The 19,425-nt window shown below is 36.4% G+C and overlaps 1 protein-coding gene across 8 annotated transcripts in view; it reads left to right on the top strand.

Moving 5' to 3' along the window:
• Positions 1-2,370: 2,370 nt before the first annotated feature.
• The window catches only part of TTLL7 (tubulin tyrosine ligase like 7), an 87,187-nt gene continuing 70,132 nt past the window's right edge, over positions 2,371-19,425 (top strand). For 2 of the 8 annotated variants that reach the window (XM_087889881.1, XM_087889877.1), the window contains exons 1-3: positions 2,388-2,490; positions 5,095-5,191; positions 16,628-16,720. The gene's annotated coding sequence lies outside the window, so the exon portion shown is untranslated. Of the gene's footprint in view, positions 5,013-5,094; positions 5,192-9,490; positions 9,944-16,627; positions 16,721-19,425 lie in introns of those variants that run through there. The other 6 variants (XM_087889880.1, XM_034437093.3, XM_087889879.1 and 3 more) reach the window with 5 other exon arrangements.

Below are 19,425 nucleotides of genomic sequence, written 5' to 3'. Positions count from 1 at the left end.
GAAACTCAAGTTCAAGGACAGGATGTTCCCAAGTATCTGTTGATAGATGAAGAATCTGCATGGCTTCATAATCCAGCAACAATATAAAGGTTTTCTTTGGGATCAGAGAGCATGCATAGAATGGCCTTCAGGGAGTGGAGCAAATAGCCAAAGGCAAGAGTTTCAGAAATCCTGCCAAGGAAACAATCCCTCAGTCTGAAATTCATCCAGCTACATACATCCATTTATTCCTTACTGGCAAATAGTGGGAAAAGACTAAAGCACCAACATGAAGAAAGCATACAAAAATCTAACAATTGGAATAGCACTTACACCATGGGAAGCCTTTTCTCCTAAACAACCTGAGGAACCATTTACTATTGCACTCACTCTACCTCCACTGTATATCATTATGAAATAAGCATTTGGGATGCTGAAAATGCATTCCTGTTGTCTATAAAAGATTGGAGAGTAAGAGGAATTTGATAAGTTTACAAGAGAAGGCAGCCAAAGTCATGATGATATGTACCTACACCTCTAACACAGCCTTGAGTATGAGTCTGCTTATCATGTCTGCAAGTCAAGAGCAAATACAGAAGGCTGTCATAGATTTACATACTCTTCTCTCTGAAATAGTTATTTTTCACTGGTTTTTATCAAGTATCCTTAGTACTTTGAACAGGATTAGGCAGGCGATCATTGGCATCTCATCATCATATTGGCTAGTTCCAACTGTTTTGAATTTTCCAAACTGTTTACAAAAATAGCACTATAAAAATACATTGCAGCAATCCGAACTAGAACACACAGAATTTATTCTCTTTTGAGATTAACATAGAGATTCATAGGGTTCCCCCCCACAGTTTTGACTTAATCTGTTATGTGAACCTACTGAATTATAGCTTATTTAATACATCATTTTTAATGTAACAAGGGATATCAAATTGATTGTTTCATTAGCAGATTGCTAATGATTTGCTTCCTATATAGAATCTGCTTTTAGAACAGATACTGGATAAGACCTAATGGTGGGTGGGTGGGTGGGTGAAATGAAGCTAATGTGGAGCCTGGTATATCTGAGTGTTAGGAACAATAGTTTTTTTTTAAAATAAACTTAAGCTTTCATTGATCTAAAATTGATTTTGAAAGGTTCATAAATACATACCTTTAAGGACCTGGTTTTTTAAAGATGTAAGTAAAATAATGGTTAATTTCAATTCAATTTGGAAGCAAGTATGGTCAAGTTGTTAAATAATTATTTATTTGCATGGTCATCCTGTGCCTGATCTTATGGTTGCTTTAACAAGGTCCTAATCTTGCAATCCTAAACATGTTTACTTACAAGCAAATCCTATTGAGCTTATTGTTAAATATAAGGTTGCAGCTTTGGTATTTAAAGAACAGGAACACTTTTGCTTTCAGTCCCTTATGACTCTGCTTGGCAGTCTTTATAACTCGAGTAGACTTCTGAGCAGGTGGAGGATTGTGTTCACAAACAGAATATGTCAGAGGCTGTGTTCAACGGGGCCTTTGTCCTTATATGACCTCACATGAACTAATGCTAGTCTTCAGGCTTGCAGAATTTATTTTGCTTTTTTTAAAAAAAAAAAAATATAGTACTGAGCCCTGTACTTGTTGCCTGGTACAGAACTGTTGTATTATTACAACAGGATTACTGTTGATTATTTTAAACACGGTTTGTTCAATGTATCTGGTTTTTTACTTTATTTGCACAACACATTGAACCATAAACTAGTCACACAGAGTATGTTCACATAATATGCTTGGCTAGATTGTGATTCCACATTTCATGACTCTATACTCTAAATGAGTTCTGAAATCAAGAAATCTTTTTAAATACCAGTACTGAACCAAATTAACTATTCTTCCACCCAAAAATCCTTAACTAGCTATTCCAAGATCTTGTCAATTCAACAGAATCATCTGTGATCAGGAATGATTTATTACCCCTATCATTAAGCCATTAAGAGAACTGTATCCGTCAATCTGTTGAAATCTCCTCCCCCACAATATTCAGTTTTATCCACTGCCATCCTCTCCCCCACAAATAATAAATGTATTATACATTCCTCACTAGAGGAAACTGATCTTATATTTTTAAATGCATACAAGGAAGAAGGTGACATTATGGTTATTTTAAAAAGATACTGAAATCATATTTCATCATTCATGTTATATATAGAGAAAATATTTCCTCCTAAGCCAACATGAGAGAAGAAAAAGAAAAGGAACGGAAATGTGTTTCTTTATTTTCCCATCAGCTGGGAAATTCCTATAATACTTCTTTAAGATTGTGTGAGTTAAGCAATATTTGGTGAAGATCATACAGTATATAGCCTTGAAGTGGGTCCCTTTAAATCTCTATGTTCTGTTTGGTTGCCTAGGACAACTTTTGTAAACACTAGTGAACCTACATGTGGCCTTTGAAAAAGCTGGGAACTGAGTCTGATGGGAAAGGCTAGGTCATTTCAGAGCAGTTGGAATCAGACTGTGAGTATTTATGTAGAAGGGAAGGTAGTGAGGCTTTGATGCTTTCATATGCTTACTTCGTACTTTTGGAGTTTACTTTTCCAGTAATCAATGAACAATTCAATATACAGTATAGTGAATTTATTGCTATGTAATTTCTACTAAATATAGTACTGGAAACAAGGTATTACTTTTGAAAGCATTAGGAATCTCCTAGCATAGGAAAAGATTGTCTCTTTGTCAAGGGTGTAGATTTCCGATAAGTGTATATAGATACAACATCAGAGCCTCTTTACATAGTCTTTTATTTTTTTCATCAATTTACATAAAAACAAATAAACTGATGTTTTCAATATTTTGAAAGTTGATGTGTTGCCATTCGTAATTTAAATCATGCAGCTAAGATACTACGGACACTTTAAGATGAAGAACATTGTTAGGAAGAAGTATTCAGAACTGCTATTTCCAGAAAAAATCCTTCACATTTCTCAAAATAATTTATGTACTGTTGAAGTGTTGGCATTTGTACATGAAATTAATCAGTAAACTGAATTTTTTTGAAATCAGCTTTAGTTTATTACCATATGTATTTCCCCAAAGTTCTGTATTTTGGATGTAGTTTATTTAGCTTGTCATATATAAATATAAATACTAGCTATTTTTCTTTTTAAAATTTACATCAAGTATGCCCTGTTGCTCATTTTCTTTTTAATTTGACTTTGGAATTGCTGGCTTGTGAATTTTGAAATACTAAGTATTAAAGGCAATATAGGAGATGGAACAGAAATTAAAATATCGTATGTCGATGATGCAGAATAATTCATAGGCATGCCAGAGCATTGTTCTAATTCTTATTTCGTTAAAAAGAGAGTTCTGTATACGTTTAGGAATTCAATCTTGTATACTTTTGGGCATCAATTGAAACTGCAATGATTGGTTAGAATAAAACATGCACAATTCAGCTCCTCTTTCAGTTAACTTGAAATGTTATTATTTGAGTTTACTGAATTCATGGCAGGTATTGGGATCCATGTGTATTTTATATAAATTTAAATTCCTTTGCTCAGCATTCATTCATTCATCCATTCATCCATCCATCCATCCATCCATCCATTCATTCATTCATTCATTCATTCATTCATTCATTCATTCATTGTGTATGATTTCCTGATCACCATGAAACTCTAGATGGCTAACAGAGGATTTCAATTTTTTTTAAAAAACCCAACAAATCCCCTAAAACATCCTTAATAACACATTGTATTGGACACAACACACTTTCTCACAGGTCTTTCTAAAGCCTGGTAATGTCAGGTTCATATGAATTTAGGGGGAAATATTCCCTTTGGCAGGTGCAGATGCATTAACTATGTCTAGACCTAAAATCTGACCGAAAGAATTCTGGATAATCTGCTTCCTCCAGACACTCTGATTATCTTCTCAATCCTCTTTCCAAAAAATGGAAGGCTAGGACTGGTCAGAGGTTATGCAAAATCAATGCTATGTCTCTTGAGGAGGGGATGGATTACTGCCTCCTTAAAAGAAAGCAGAATGTGCCCCTCATTCAAGGATGAATTCACCATCATTTGGACTCAACCACATCTTGCCTCTTAGGAGGTCTTAACTAACCAAAAAGAACATGAGCTTATAAATAGATGGTTATACCCCCAAACCCAAGGACCTAGCCTATTGCTTCAAAACTAGCAGGCTGAACTATCTCCCTGATAATCAAGCCAAACTACACTGCAGTCAACTCTGAAGGGGATGCAATTTTTCACAGTAGACCAGAACAATTTTATTCATCAGATATCTTGAGCTTTAGAGCTGTTTCAGATGTCCCCCGATCCCTTTTTCCCCTAAAAGGATTAGTCATCTGAAATAAGGCCGTCAGTTGGCAACTTGTGGATGTAATGACAATGGAAAAATAGTTGCTTAATTAACTTTTGCATATTCACTCTTGTATTCACTCTTCATCTTTCTCCGATGGCACTCTATGGATTTCTTCTATGTCATCTTCCAGGGTTCCTCTCAGAACCAGGGCATCTCTAGGGATCTACAAGCAGGGAGAGGCCACATAGGGGGAAACTAAAGTCATTGTCACTCTCTCATTCTAATTAATGACTAATGCCATAATCAAACTGTGGATTACAGCTACAGGATTCTCCCCAAACTCCCTATGAAGGAGGGAGACCATTAGACCGTCACAAGAAATAGACGTTAATATCCTTCAAATTCTGATTATGTAGCAACTACTCCATGATATAAACCACTTCAGATACATAGATAGATACATAGATAGATAGATAGATAGATAGATAGATAGATAGATGATAGATAGATAGATAGATAGATAGATGATAGATAGATAGATATCCTTGAGAATAGTTGATCCCTGATGACCTGATTCAGGTCCATAGTTGCCTTTTGCACCCAAGGAAAGCAGTTTGAAGTCTCCCAATATCATACACCATGTCTGGGAAACTATACCATCGACGTAATCAGAGTTGAGCTGCTGAAGGAATAAACCACTACACAGCAAGGAGGTAAGTATATCAGCAATAAACCAATAATCTGCTTCCTAGAGACCAACTATACAAACTGGGTCTCACATCTGCTTATCTGCAGAACAGCATCTCTGAAAGCCACAAGAACCTCCTGAATGACAATAGCCATTCCACCACCCTGCCCTGGAATCACAACTGGTGCCAGTCCTGAAACTCAGGTAGGACACTTCTAAAAGGGGAATTATTACAATATCTGAAACTCTGTATTTGTAAAAATCTTGGAAGAAATCATGAGATTCCCAAACAGATAACTTATTTTTAGAAGACGTTCAAGGATCTAAATGAAATTATTGCTAATTGTTATAATACTTTTGGAATAATGGGATTTGCTGTCTTGTTTCTGCCAACCAATGGAAGGTTCTTTTAGAAACTAGTTTATTTTGCTCTAAATGTTGCATATATGCACTGCCCTATCCATAAAGGACATTTAAGACTTACAGATGGAGGTGCAATTCAAAATTTTTAATGTTAATTCATTTGATTTGGATTCACTCGGTTACTGTCCTATTTGAGACTGAAATGTACAAGGCTGTTGCAATTATACTGATTGTTGCTTATCAAACATTTATCTCTTCTTCTTGCCCATAAAACCAATTGTTGCTTTGTTTCTAGCATTTGTGGCAGAACCATACAGTGGTTAGTGCTAAGAAGAAATGATTGACCCAAGGTTACCCTGCTGACTTCTGTGCCTAAGGATGGACTAGAACCTGGGCTTCTCTGCTCTTAGTTCAACACCTTAACTACTATATCAGACTGATTCTCCTTGTACAGTATACATATCAGCACTTTGAATGCATTACATGTACAAGGAATTATTCATGGTTCATATGTGATATAATCAAAATGATAAAATATTGAAATATATGTTTATATCTGAGGTAGTAGCTTGCTGATATGGGTTTTCCCAACATTTGGATTAGTCATTTTGCAGGTGGAAAGAGAACGCATAAATAGATGTTGACTAATTTTACTCACTTTTTTCTGGAGTTGCTTTGTTCATGATACAAATTCTAGGCCTTTTTATTTTTAGTTATTGTGTGTATATATAGATATATATAATTTGGCATTTAAGAAATTAGACTAGTTCAGTTTCAGAGAAACAGAAATGCTAGTCCATTCTCACATATGGAAGTTCACTTGGTAAGGCAGTCATTCGCTGTCAGTCCAATCTATTTTACAAAGTTATTGTTGTAAGAAAAAAAATAGGAACAGCTAGTGTTGTGTATGGTTCCTTAAGTTCCTGAATCAAAAATAGGTTATAAATATAAAAAAATAGTATTATAAGCACTACTGTTTAATTAAGTACATATAAACCAGGAAATTAAAACCTATCATTGTTTATAGTAATACATTAGAGGAGAATTCTCTATAAACTCACTAGTAGGGCGGAGGAAGTTTTCCAAATTAATTTTTTATCTTTCGGTTCTTCACATGAAGTTGTTTTTAATATTCAGCAGCAAATCACTTTATGGAGGATGTAAGAGTGATAATAAACATATATATGTAAGCCAATTTGATGTGGTGGTTAAGGTGCTATCATGGAAACCAGGAGGCCATCTGAATGACTTTGGATAAGTCACTCTTTTGCCAGCCCATTTCACCTCACAGGGTTGTTGTGGGGAAAATAATGTAGAAGGAGGAAGGAATATTGGGTGTGTTCACCACCTTAAGTTATTTATAAAAATAATAAAGGTGGAATTTTAAGAAATCAAATATATAAATATAATACGATTTGTGACTTTGGCTCTTTAGTAACCAAGTTGTGTGAATGTAGCCCACAGAATTGAGCAAATCTAGAAAATGGGTTTGAGGAAACCATACTTAAATTAATCATAGGTAGGCAAACTCAGAATCACTTTGTGTAGTGGTTAACCCAAGGCTACAAACTGGGAGATTGTGAATTTTTGTTCCACACTAGATACAAAAGCCATCTGCGTGATTTTTGCCCAATCACTCTCTTTTAGCCCTAGAAAGCAGACAATGGAAAACTTCTTCTGAAAAAATCACACCAAGAAAATTTCAGAGACTAGTCCAGGCAGTTGCCAGGAATAAAAAACTGACTCAAAGACAGATGTGAATGCACACACAAAGCAAACTTAGTTATTGCCTTAAAATGGATTTTTTCTCGTTCTGTTGCTTTTGCTTTCATATGAATATTAGGTACTTTACTATTGATAGATTATTTACAGGAAGCAAGAGACAGAGCTATGAATGGGCTGACTCAATTAAAAAATCTTAAGTTTTTTATAATCATATTGATAGTTTTTCCATGTGTATGCAGGACAGAGAGAGAAAGCATTAGCTATGTAAAAATGTAAGTTATACAACAAAACATTTTACTGCTTGGGCCTATAAGTATATACCATAAACCAAATGGCATTCTCAGTGGCCCTGAGCTTGGTTTTTCAATACTGTTTTTTAATACTGTTTTTAAAATTCGATACTGTTTTTAAATTGTGAAAAACAAAATATATATTGAGGTATGTAGGATGGAAAGTGAATAAATACAACTATAGGGGTGCATGTCAGACAATAAAGGATTTTTTCCCACATAGGCAGGAATCATTTTCAATTCATTTAAAAAATATTTTGCACAAGATTATAAATTAACAAAATGGTGGAGCTGTATACTATTTCTACAGTAAAGAAGGCTTTATTATCAGAGGGAAAATTCACTAGAGATTTCCATTCTGAATAATTCATTAAGTGCATATGGATCCTCCTTCTTGTCGATTGCAAGATATGTATTTCATAACATCTGGAGTCATGGGCTCTAATTTTTCCACTTAAAATTACACTTAAAGAGAATTATCAAGCCAACATTAATGATTTTTTTAATAAAGTAATGTCAATAACTTTGATTATTCAGTATTACATGTTGTATAATAATTAGGAACATGCTTCTTCATCATGTTTATCTCACAGGACTCACTGTGTGTGGGGGCAGCTATATAAACTTGTTTAATAAATAAATATAGGGGTTTTTGCATCAATGAAGAGTCAAGACCAGAGAATATGATTCCTGTATGGTCTGGGTTTAATTTATTGTTTAAAAATAGAATCACGATTTGAACAAATTGAAGAAAGTCATATAATATCCCCCCCCCCATCTCGCTATCTATTTATACACATACATCCAACTATTCACATTTAATAGACCTTTATACACTGTTATACATATTTAAGAATACTTTTGATCTTTTTAGGTATTTTGCTTTGTTATCTTATTTTCAGTTTAAATTTAGTATTGGGTTATTTAGTAGTTTTATGTACCATTTCTATTTCTTATTTTCTATTATACATACAGTACATATACATACACTAAGATTAGGTGCTTATTGTGTATAATTTTTATGATAAAATAGTATAGCATTTGCTATTTAGTTTTAGAAAGTATTACATATGCTTATATATATTTGTGCCTTTGAGTCAATCTTTGATTCCTGATGACTGCCTAGAAAAGTCCATGCAAGTTTCTTGGCAAGATTTTTGGAAGGGGCTTGCCACTGTTTTCTTCCAAGGGCTGAGAGAGTGACTGCCTAAGTTCGCCCAACTGGCTTGTGCCTGAAGAGGAACTATTGCTCATGGTCTTCTGGTCTGTAGCTAGGTGCCTTAACCACTATCCCAAAGTAGACCTCTTAATTTATTTAGAAAACATACATTTTCAATAGTGTCATTTTAATTAATAGCACTTTCATTTTAATAGCATTAACAGCTGATTGGGGGGGTGGAATTTAGGTAGCAAATGTTTGGACTTCATGTTATACTGCAGGAAAGATTATAGGCAGAAGTCAATTTAATCCTGAGCATACTCTTAGCCACCAGGGTTCAAAAAAAATCCAAAACTTGGTACCTAGATGAATAAGGAAAACAAATCTGATCTCTTGAACTTTTTCTTATAACTGATTTTGTTTTTACATCTTATTAAAAAAAGTAAAGGCTCTATAAAGAGAAGGAAATATATTATTTGCAATGTAGAAAGCATATGCTTGCCTAAGCACTCAGCTCCTGGCCCTTGGGGATAATTTTTCACCAACCACGAGTGAGCAAAACGTTGCTTGTGAATCTAATCTAGTTTCCAAGGCTATGAATCTAATCTAGCTTTAGGAAATGTTATGTTTTCTAAATAAATGAAGAGGGCCACTTTGGTAAAGGAATGCCGCCCTTCGAATAGGAGCGCGCGCGATTACATAGGAGAGAGAGAGAGAGAGAGAAGGTGGGAAACAGGTAACACCTGCAACCTCTCTGCTGCTTGAGCGCCGATCCCATTAAAATCGATGGGATCTATTCATGACGGAATCTTCCTGGGGGATCAGGCAGAGCAAATCTAAACGTGGTTTATCCCAATGGCAACTTTGCTGGAGGAGGCTCACCTCTCCAGTCACCGCACTCAAACCCATTTGCATCGCCCCCTGCTTAAAGCCGCTCGAGGGAGCCGAGGCGAGGCGGAGCTTTCCACTTTCCCAACAGAAGAGGGGGGGACGCGGTAAGAAGAGAAGCCTCTTCCTTCAGGCCGTGCTTCAGGTCTGGTTCACTACTCCACGGGGGGACCTCCCCCCTCATCTGCGGTTACCACATGGAGCACGTGAAAGCCCCAAAGCCGCCTTTAACTGTAACTGCTCACGTCGTGCAGTCAGCTTGCCCTCCCCCTTTTTAGATGGTGAGTGGATTGCTCCGGCCTCTCGGCTTTGCTGCAGCGCCCTCCGGTTCAGTATTTTGGTGGCCTCTGGCGAGCATTAGAGCAGAAAGTGCTGCCGGAGAAGGACCGGCTGGAAGGCGATCCGCGGAAGAGGGTCGTTCATTGGACTGGGCTGTCGACGTCCTGTAGCCGAGAGGAGCCTGTTGGAACATCACACGACCCCGCAGAAAGCCACATCCTCGGATGGGGGGGCGGTACTGGCTGCTTGCAGGTAATTTCTGGACGTGATTTTGCCATCCTCTTGTCTCCAACCTGTATGTGTGTGTGTGTGTGTGGGGGGGGGGAAGCAGCTAGCCAGTGCATCTTATTCCACAGTAAAGCAGAGAGATGCTTTGGCAGCTTTCTAGCTTCACACATACACACACACAAAGGTGGTGGGGTGAAATTGATGCTGCACCACTGGGAGGGAGGGTGTCATATGAGGATGAGAGGATGGTGGAGGCAGCTGCTGCTGCTGCTAGTGATTCAGCATCGTTCCTTGCAAAAAGGAGTTGAAATGCAAAGGCTTTCCTTTTGGTTGCCCATACCAATGAGGATCTCCAGACTTTCAGTGAAGAGCTGGACCTTCAGAGGCAGTGGTCACTTCTGGCATGTTGCCAAGGATGGTGTTCATAGACTCCTTTTCCAGCTGCTGTGGTGGTGGGGGGTACACACATACACACGATGACTTCTGTTTTTGTTTCCTACTTTCAAGAGCTTTTGGTTCCAACTCCTCTCCAAGATATTATTGGACTAATGGAATAAATATGTATTCATGTGAAATGAAAAGAAGGACGTTATCTTGGAACATTCCCTGTCGTTCTAAAAGTCACTTGACCCCCAATTACAGGAATGGGAGCCCATCTGAAGTACATTCAGGCCTAGATGTGATAATATGACTGATAAATTTGGGTTGATTCTGTAATCCAAGAGAAAGGATATCAGATCAGTATGAAGGCACTTAGCTTCAGTGCAGTGGTTTAGAATATAAAATGGAAAGCGTCATTCTGGCATGGGCATCTGTGTAATGGAAAGTTAATGTAAAATATTTTATATGTATAAGAAACGACAATGTGACAGATAGGTTTCAGTGATTGTATACTTTCTCCTCTTCTGTTTGATAGATAAATCATATGCAAAACTCAGAAAACGATGTAGGATAAATACATACCCTAGAGTCACTGACCTGAAAGAATAAAAAAAAAATCATATATAAAAGACTGTCTTTTGTTGAGAAAAATCTTTCTCTGTATAAATCCTTCTCTGAATAAATTGATTCATCTTAAAAATGATTCTTATGAGGATCATAGAGCTAGAAGGAGCACATCTAACCCCAGGCTCAAGATAGGAAGCTAGAATGAACTAATCAACCCTCCACAAATACATCCACTATAAGGGAGTCTATCACCTCTCTAATTTATTCCAATATTAAACTTCTGTTTTTGTTAGGAAATTATGTCTAATATTCAGTCAGATCTGCTTTCCTGTAACTTGCCCATGTTTCTATGTCCTGCATTCAAGGACAAGAGAAAGCAGATCTTGACTTCTTTAGGATATCTTTTCACTTCGTGAATCTATTGTATCCCTGCTTCATTACAGTTAGATAATGGATGAGAAATTCTGTGCAAATGTGAAGTATATCGGACGTGTAAAAACTGTGTAGATGAAAAAGTTGTTAAAATGCCCTCCATCTCTGAGTTCCTGGTCAGTCAGTGTAATGAAGCAGGTGAAATAATTCTTTAGAGGACAAATGGGTTAATTATCAGCAAATGACTTCTACATTGTGAGTGGAGGAGTATCAGCTGATTATGTAGCAGGATGTTATTTTAAGAGGTGGGAAATTTAGGGCAGAGATGTGCTATTTTAAAAACACTGTGAAAAAAAAGTTATTTTCAGAAGGCTTTATGGAGCATTACATTTAGAGAAAATTACTAGATTGAATATTTAAAGTATGAATATCCTTTTTCTCCTTTTTGCTCAAAAACTGCTGCTTCTGAGCTGTGTTCAGCTTCTTAGGGAAACAAAAAGATAATCTTTATTTTCTGACATTCACTGTATAGTCCTTAATACGTTGGGATTGAATTTATAATAAGGATATCACATTTGGACTGCCAGCATTCAAATGTATATGTATCTTCTTGCTACCAAATAGGGATTGTATGGATTTTTGTGGCCAAGCTCTATTCTTAGTTTTTAGTTTTGAAACATGCTGAATTCAGATAATGTGCTTTGAAAAGACAAAATAATTGCTTGGTTGATCTTTAGTCTGTACAGCATGTAATTTCTGAAGTATTTGTTTTGTTTATCCTTACAATAGCTATGAACAGAAGATTAAAAACATACAAGCAGCAAGGTTAATTGTGATTTTCTGAACAAATAATGAAGCAGACTGCGTTGAAGTTGATTCCATTTCTTTCAGGTCATCTCTCCCTTGATAATTTTCATGTTTCCCTGGTCATAATTTGTCTTTTAAAGCACATATTGGGCAGAGATAGAAAATCTGTAGGCTCCCTAATGAAATTCAGCACCTTAGTGTCTATGTCTAGTGGATGTTGTCAGTTGTCAGCAATATCTGAAAATACACAGATTTACAGTAGTCCTTGATTTATGACCACAATTGACCCCAAAATTTCTGTTGCTAAGACAATTGTTAAGTTAGTTTTTGCCCCATTTTACAACCTTGCTTGCCACAGTTGCTGAGTGAATTACTGCAATTGTTAAGTTAGCAATAGGGTTGTTAAGTGAATCTGGCTTCCCTATTGACTTTGTTTGTAAGAAGGTCACATAATGTGATCACATGACCTTGAAACATTGCAAGTGTCATAAACACATGCCAGTTGCCAACGGTCCGAATTTTGTTCCTGTGACCACAGAGATGATGCAACGGTCATAAATTTAAAAATGGTCGTGTCATTTTTTTCAATGCCGTTGTAACTTTGAACGATCACTGAACAAATGGTTGTAAGTTGAGGACTACCTGTATTGCTGTGTAATACGTGGATCGAAGTATTTGTGAATACTGATGTTTATGGGATTATTTTGTTTGTGATGGTTGTGATCTTTCTGTTGCACGTGTACTTCTTTCAGTTTCAAGGGTCTTACCCTTTGAGCTGAAGAGAGAAAATATGCTTTGCTACTTCCATTTAAGGACAGGTATTCTTTCAAGTAATTGTTTAATATATAGAATGCTTGAGAGAGGAAACTGTCCTGTATATACGGTTCCAATTATACAACTAAACCAAACTATACTCACTTGAAAGAATTATGTATTCTTCCTTGTTTTTCTTTAACCTCGATATTAACTGTGTATTCTTTTCTATTTTTCTCATTCCCTTTCTTTGTTGTTTTCATGTGTGCGTCTATTTGATTGTAAGCCCTTGAGACAAGAGCTCCCCCTTTTTTTGTAAAGCATCATGTACATAATAGGTATCCTCCCACAATTAAAAAACAACATGTGTTCCTCAGGGGAGAAAGCAAGAAAAGGCACTCAGCTGAAAATAACTGAGAAAACTTCTATGGTGTACCTATTCCAAATGTAATTTCTTAAGTCCACCATATTTTAGCTGAAGATTTTCTCAGAAACTTTTTTTTTTTGTATTTACCATTATAAAATAGCTTTGAAGCTAAAGGCTACTTTTCTGTTTAAGCCAGTCTGTTTGTTGTTCCTTGCTCTGAGCTTGTTCTGATGGTGACCTTTGACTTCTTACACTGAAAAAACTTCTTAAATATGCTTCTCCTGTGTTAGTGCTTTTTCCCCTTATTTCATTTACTAATTGATTTTGATGCTTCAATAAGAAAAAAAGTCCATATAATTGATTGCCCATAATGGAATCAGATTCATGTGTGAATATATCCTTACAGCAGAGTGATTTTGTTAGTGTCTTGTTGACGTGGATCTATGTCATTATTCCTGCCTCCTTAACTGTTGCTTGCTGAGGATCACATTGGTATGAAAATGAATTGAAATTAACAATTGATCCATTTCTCCCCCCTTTACTTACTTGTCAGGCTTTTATCATGCAACTAGCCTGCTTTATTTCCTGAATTTAATCAAGGGAAGGGTCTAGATTCCCTTCCTCTGTGTTTGTAAACTTGCACATTTTCTCAGAAGTCTTATAGTTTGCCTATTGAAACTTAATTAAAGAGGTAAAGATGGAATTGGAAAGCTCTGCAGTGGTTCTTAAGCAATAATGGTAAGAGGCCTCCATCTGGTGGTAGTCTTTGTCTAAGGTTGCTTTTCTTCATTTTCATCCTACACCATCTTTTCTGAAGTTCAGCAATTTCAGCAAAACAACAGTGATGTCTTGTTTGTTCCAGACCTTGAAATGGATTTCAGGACAGTTAATACTTGTCCTAAAATTCCGTTTAATTTAGATCCTGTCCTTTTTCTATGTTCATGTGGCTTTCAACATGAATTATATTGAGAAAGAGTATTGGGGTTTGAGGAAATTATGAATAAAATTTAATACCGATTTTCATGTTAGTGAGGTTCTGAATATTATATTGCTTACAACTAAGATGCTTTGGAAAGCGAGAAAGAACATTTTCAAAGTAATTTAGTTACTAACAGATATCATCATAGACCAATGAAGAATGGAGATTAAGTTTTACTTGTATTTTTAAAAAGCAAATAGTCTTTATTGATGCTCTTTCCAGAGGCATGTACGTATTACTATAAATAGTCAGAGAAGGAAAGAATAGTCTCTTCCTGAGATATATCGTGACAAATGTAATTACAGTAATAAAGCATACTTAACTAAACGCTGGGATTATGGGAAATGTCTAAGCTTTTTTATGGATTGTTAACCATAACATGAATCAGGATTCTAGGCTGTAAAGATTATAATACAGCTTTTGAGCTGATTTGCAGCTAAAGAAATAAATTATAATTTCTAGTCTACACCTTAGACTAGCAAATTGCAGAACATTCATGGTTTCTTTAGTCATTCCTGCTGGCAGCAAGTCAACAAAGTGATGGTGCTATACATTATCAGGTCACAATTTTTGGTACTTCTAGCAAATGTGGTCTATGTGTCATGTCTTCTAGAAATTGCTACTCTGGTCCTGCCTTAGGCATGAAAAACTGCTGGGTAACTTTGGCCAATCATCTCAACCTAACTCAAGTTCCTTGTGTGTCCAATCACACTTGGCCAATAAAGAATTCTATTCTATTCTCATCTCACAGGGGGAATGATAGAACCTCAATTTCACTAGAACACAGTCCATGCAGCATTCCAGAAAAAAAAAAACCATGGCATCTGATTTCATAATTACTGAATTCATAGCCTCCAAGATCTTGTTTGGTTTCATCTTTGTTAGGCCTTGGCTTATTATCTATTTCCAAGGACAAAGTAAGCTAGTCAGTAGTTACGTACTCTTGTTGTTGAAGTTATTTGATCAACACGACTAGAGCAAGTGAGTCAACCACAATAATTATATTTTTTACACTATCTGCTAATGGTAATTAAAAACATGCAAACCTTTGTTGAAAGAACCAGATTAACATTCTAAAATTTAGTAGATTGGTTTATATTGAATATGAAGGCAAACAAGCCATTGTTTTAGAAACATATGAAAAATGCATTATTGAAACCTCTACCCAGTTGATCCTGATACTGTGTGTACCCCAGGACTTTCTTTTAGATCTCCTCATGAGACCATCAACATGGAGATCAGTAGTTTTGCTTATCTAGTAACATCTAGTAATATCATGCTATGCAACCCTGCTTCCATTTTCTGGTCTCATTTATTTTTAACTGCTTGGGTACAGAGAAAAGAGAATGTAACAACACAAAGATTGTGTATATATTTTATAAAAATAGTCTGTAGTTCCTTTTTTGGCAACCACAACTGATAAAATCTCATGTCCAAATAGATTTTGTTGACAGCAGAGAAATTTGCATTGGCGAATTTCCTGAATCCTGAAAACTTTTATTAATCAACAGATTAGTTACATGAATATCGCTAAACTCGGTTACATGAATATTAATTAACAACTCAAGTTATGCAAATATTGCACAGGTATATTATCTAGAATGCATCTGAAGGCATTGTTTTGAATGTATTATTGGGCAAAATATTGGACTATTGGGCAAAACCTTTTTAGCAGGTAAAAAAAGAATGAGAGCGTAGATTGGTTTAGGCATTACAGGAAATATTTGTTTATTTGTAATCTCTAAATGTGACTCAGTTAATAAATTTATTTGTTTGGAATTGTGAAATCATAGATTGACCTGATTTGGGAAATATGCATTTATTAAAGCATTTATACCTTGCTTTTATGTCTCCAAAGTGAGTGAAAGAATCCCTGTTCTCAGGCATATACACTACAAAAATATAACCCTGTAGATGACCTTGATAGAAATATGCAAGAACCCAATTATTTATATACTTATATAGCCTGCCTTTATTATTTTTATAAATAATTCAAGGTGGTGAACATACTTAATACTCTTTTCTCCTCCCTGCCCCTGAGAACAACTCTGGGAGTTAAGTTGGGCTGAGGGAGAATAATTGGCCCAAGGTTACCCAGCAGGCTTTCATGCCTAAAACAGAACTACAACTCTCAATCTCCTGGTTTTTAGGACAGTACCTTCCTCACTACACCAAACTCCCATTACCTAAGCAAAGGGGGCTAACATTCCTTAAATCCTGGGAAACAGAAATCTTTAGAGTGGCTCAGACAGATGTCTCTCTGATTCACAGAGTTATAAGATTCTGCTTACAGACTTGTAAGATTCTGCTATTACATCCAATCTCAATAAAACGTCCTCTCAATCTTTCTGTGGAGTGGATTACCTAGTCTGGTCTACTTTGTGGGAGTGAAAAATATAGAAGAAGAAAAAATGCATGGGCACCAGTTGTGATGGAATTTCCCCATTCCCAGTGTATTGAATTTTACTACTCTTTCTTACAGGATAGCTGGCTCTGATGGGCTTGGTAAGAACAGAAGAAGGGCAATTCTTCAGCCTTTCCTGGTGCTTCTCTTCCTTGTAGGACATTTAGTCCTGTAAGTAAATGAAGATATACTTTGTGACCCATTTCCCCATCTTTTTTATCACTCCTTTCTGTTCTCATTGCATTTGAACCTCAACCAATAATGCCTCATGTTAATTAGCATTCAACTATCTCCAAACTGGGAAAATATAGTAGTTGCTGACATGGTGCTTAATGGGACTGTGGAGGCAGAGGACAGAATGACAAATTATAGGTGAAGCCAGGGAAATTGTAGGGTGGCAAATATTTTCAGTTTTTATATCCTTCTCTCTTGCAAAGCTTGAAAGATACTTAAGCTATATATTTTAATAACTTTGTTTTTTAATTAAAGATAAAAAATATTCCCACATAAACATTGGAATCCTCCAGTTAACTTTCATGTTCACTTTTTATATAGGAATATGGCCCCTTGTTTCTTTTATCTGGCCAACAGGTTAATTTTCTACAACTAAAGTTGAGACTTTCCTTAGTCATTGATTTTACAATGCATTGCCAAGGCATTAAGCCCATTCTCTGGCAAGGGGTTCCTCAGAACATTCTCAAAATATTCTGTGGTAGTATCATCCAATATTGAAGCAACGAAGTTGTGTTCAGATCACTCCTGAGGATGGTGCTAAAGAGTGAAGATACTTCTTTGCAAGTGGAGAACTTGGCTTGTTAAACAAAAAAGAAAGCTGTTTTTACCTTTCATCTGAAGAAATGAATATCCTTCAGTTGCTTCACTGAGGTTCTCTTAGGTTGTTTGAAGCGACATAAAGGAGATGTCAAGCCACTACCAAGCCAATTGTTGCAGTCCCGAGAGGGTCTTACTGCCACCATTCCCCTTGCTTCCCAGCTCTAGCAGCAGCTACCACTTCATTCCTAAGAAGCCTCCTTGCCACTTTGATGACAATTAGAATTCGTCCTTGTGCCCCGGTCAGGTGCTTCATTTGATTTGTGGCAGTGTTTCTCAACCTGAGCAATTTTAAGGTGTGTGATCTTCAATTCCCACAATATTCCAGCCAGCATGATCTATGGGATTCATCCTCTTCCAAGGGTGACTGCAAAAGAGTGTGTGTCTGTCTTTGTTTGTGAAAAAGTACAGATGGGAGTCACAACTGGGCCATCAAAGTTCGTCTTTTTAGGTGGGGTACATTCTGTGGTCAGGTTCACCATCTTGACACTTTTTTACACATTCTCTCCATAGATGCCCCTCAGGCAGGGAGAGGGCAATTTGACCCTTGTCTTCTCAGCAGCCAGCTGGTAAACAAAGAAGGAATTTGTGCAGCTTTCACACCCTACCATGAGACAGCAGCTGCTTCTCATAAATTGCATTTATTTCTAATCCAGTCATTATCTTAGTCATGTGAACTGATGCTCCACATCTCCCACTCTTTTCAGCCCACTGTCTCTGAAGCTTTTCAGCGGGCCAACTTGTAACTCACCAGGCCTGCCTAGTGCTAAGCTTCCTCTCATTGGCCATGCATTCTTGTTCATAGTTGTTAGGAGTAAAAGCCCACAGTGTCCCTAGTGTAGGTAGTCTTCATTTAAATGACTACCTCATTTAGTGACCATACATAGTTCCCCCAGTGACAAAAATGTAACTTTGCAACCAATCCTCACATTTAAGACCTTTGTAGGGCTGCAAACAAAGGAAAGCTGAAGGAAGTGAACACTTTGTTTAATTACTGAGCTGCTAGTCCCAGTTGTCACTAAACAAGGATTACTGTACCATTCTTGCAAGAAATGCCCATCTGGGTTCAATCCCAAATTGGGAGAAAGACATTGGAAAGAGAACTTTTGAATTTAAGCCAAATGCATTTACATTTTCTTATGACATTATTAGGCAGAAAAGATAAAAACCACTATATTGACTGTTATCTTAGACCCAAATCCTGAACTTTTAATAATTTAAAATGAGACATGTAAGTATATCATGGTTGTCTTTAAGGCTAAAGAAAAAAAATTATATCCATTTAAGGGAGATGGGGGATCAGAAAAAACATGAAATTATATTGCACATATCAAGTTACAACCTACAATTAGTTCCTTAATCTTTCACAAAGAAAATCAACCACCAGATGACACTTAGAAACTCAAGCATTGTATTCTCCATCCTATTCTGATGTTTGTTTTGAAGCAACATCCAACCTTTTGTTCTCTAAATTAGTCACTGCAATTTGGTATTTATCTAAAATTATATGGGCTAAGTACATATTTTAACAATAGCACAGAACAGCCATATTTGTCCATTCTCAAAGGAACCTACATGGTTTAAAAAAGGAGGAACAATTTCCCACCAAAGCATTTTAGAATAACTCTCAACCTCAAACAAAATATTGCCCTTTTATTCAAATGTGTATAATAACCACAATAAGTGCTTTCATTTGTACGCCTTGAATTAATTAACTCACATTGACCCATGTAGACTGGATATCATCTTTGCTATCGCCCCTACCTCTTTCAGTTAAACAGTAGTGACAAATTAGAATGATAGGGCATGGAAGAATTGGGGTCTGGGACAGAAGAAATAAAAACTCGGAGGAGCACCATTGGTTTGCACAATAGGAGCTTTGAGAAGTCACTGAATGAATGGTTATAAGTCGAGGACTATCTATAGATAAAGGAAGAGATACTCATCTGTAACTTTCTGTGGAGTGAAGAGTTATTAAATTTATATTTGTTGTAATGAGGGTTGGAAATCATTCCTTTATATAATTTTATTTTTCTTTATCATAT

Source organism: Pantherophis guttatus, chromosome 3, assembly GCF_059756535.1.
Source record: "Pantherophis guttatus breed Tessera chromosome 3, ASM5975653v1, whole genome shotgun sequence".
NCBI classification, from domain to species: Eukaryota; Metazoa; Chordata; class Lepidosauria; order Squamata; family Colubridae; genus Pantherophis; species Pantherophis guttatus.
The sequence above is the reverse complement of the archived record's forward strand: the minus strand, read 5'-3'. Positions and strand labels throughout refer to the sequence as shown.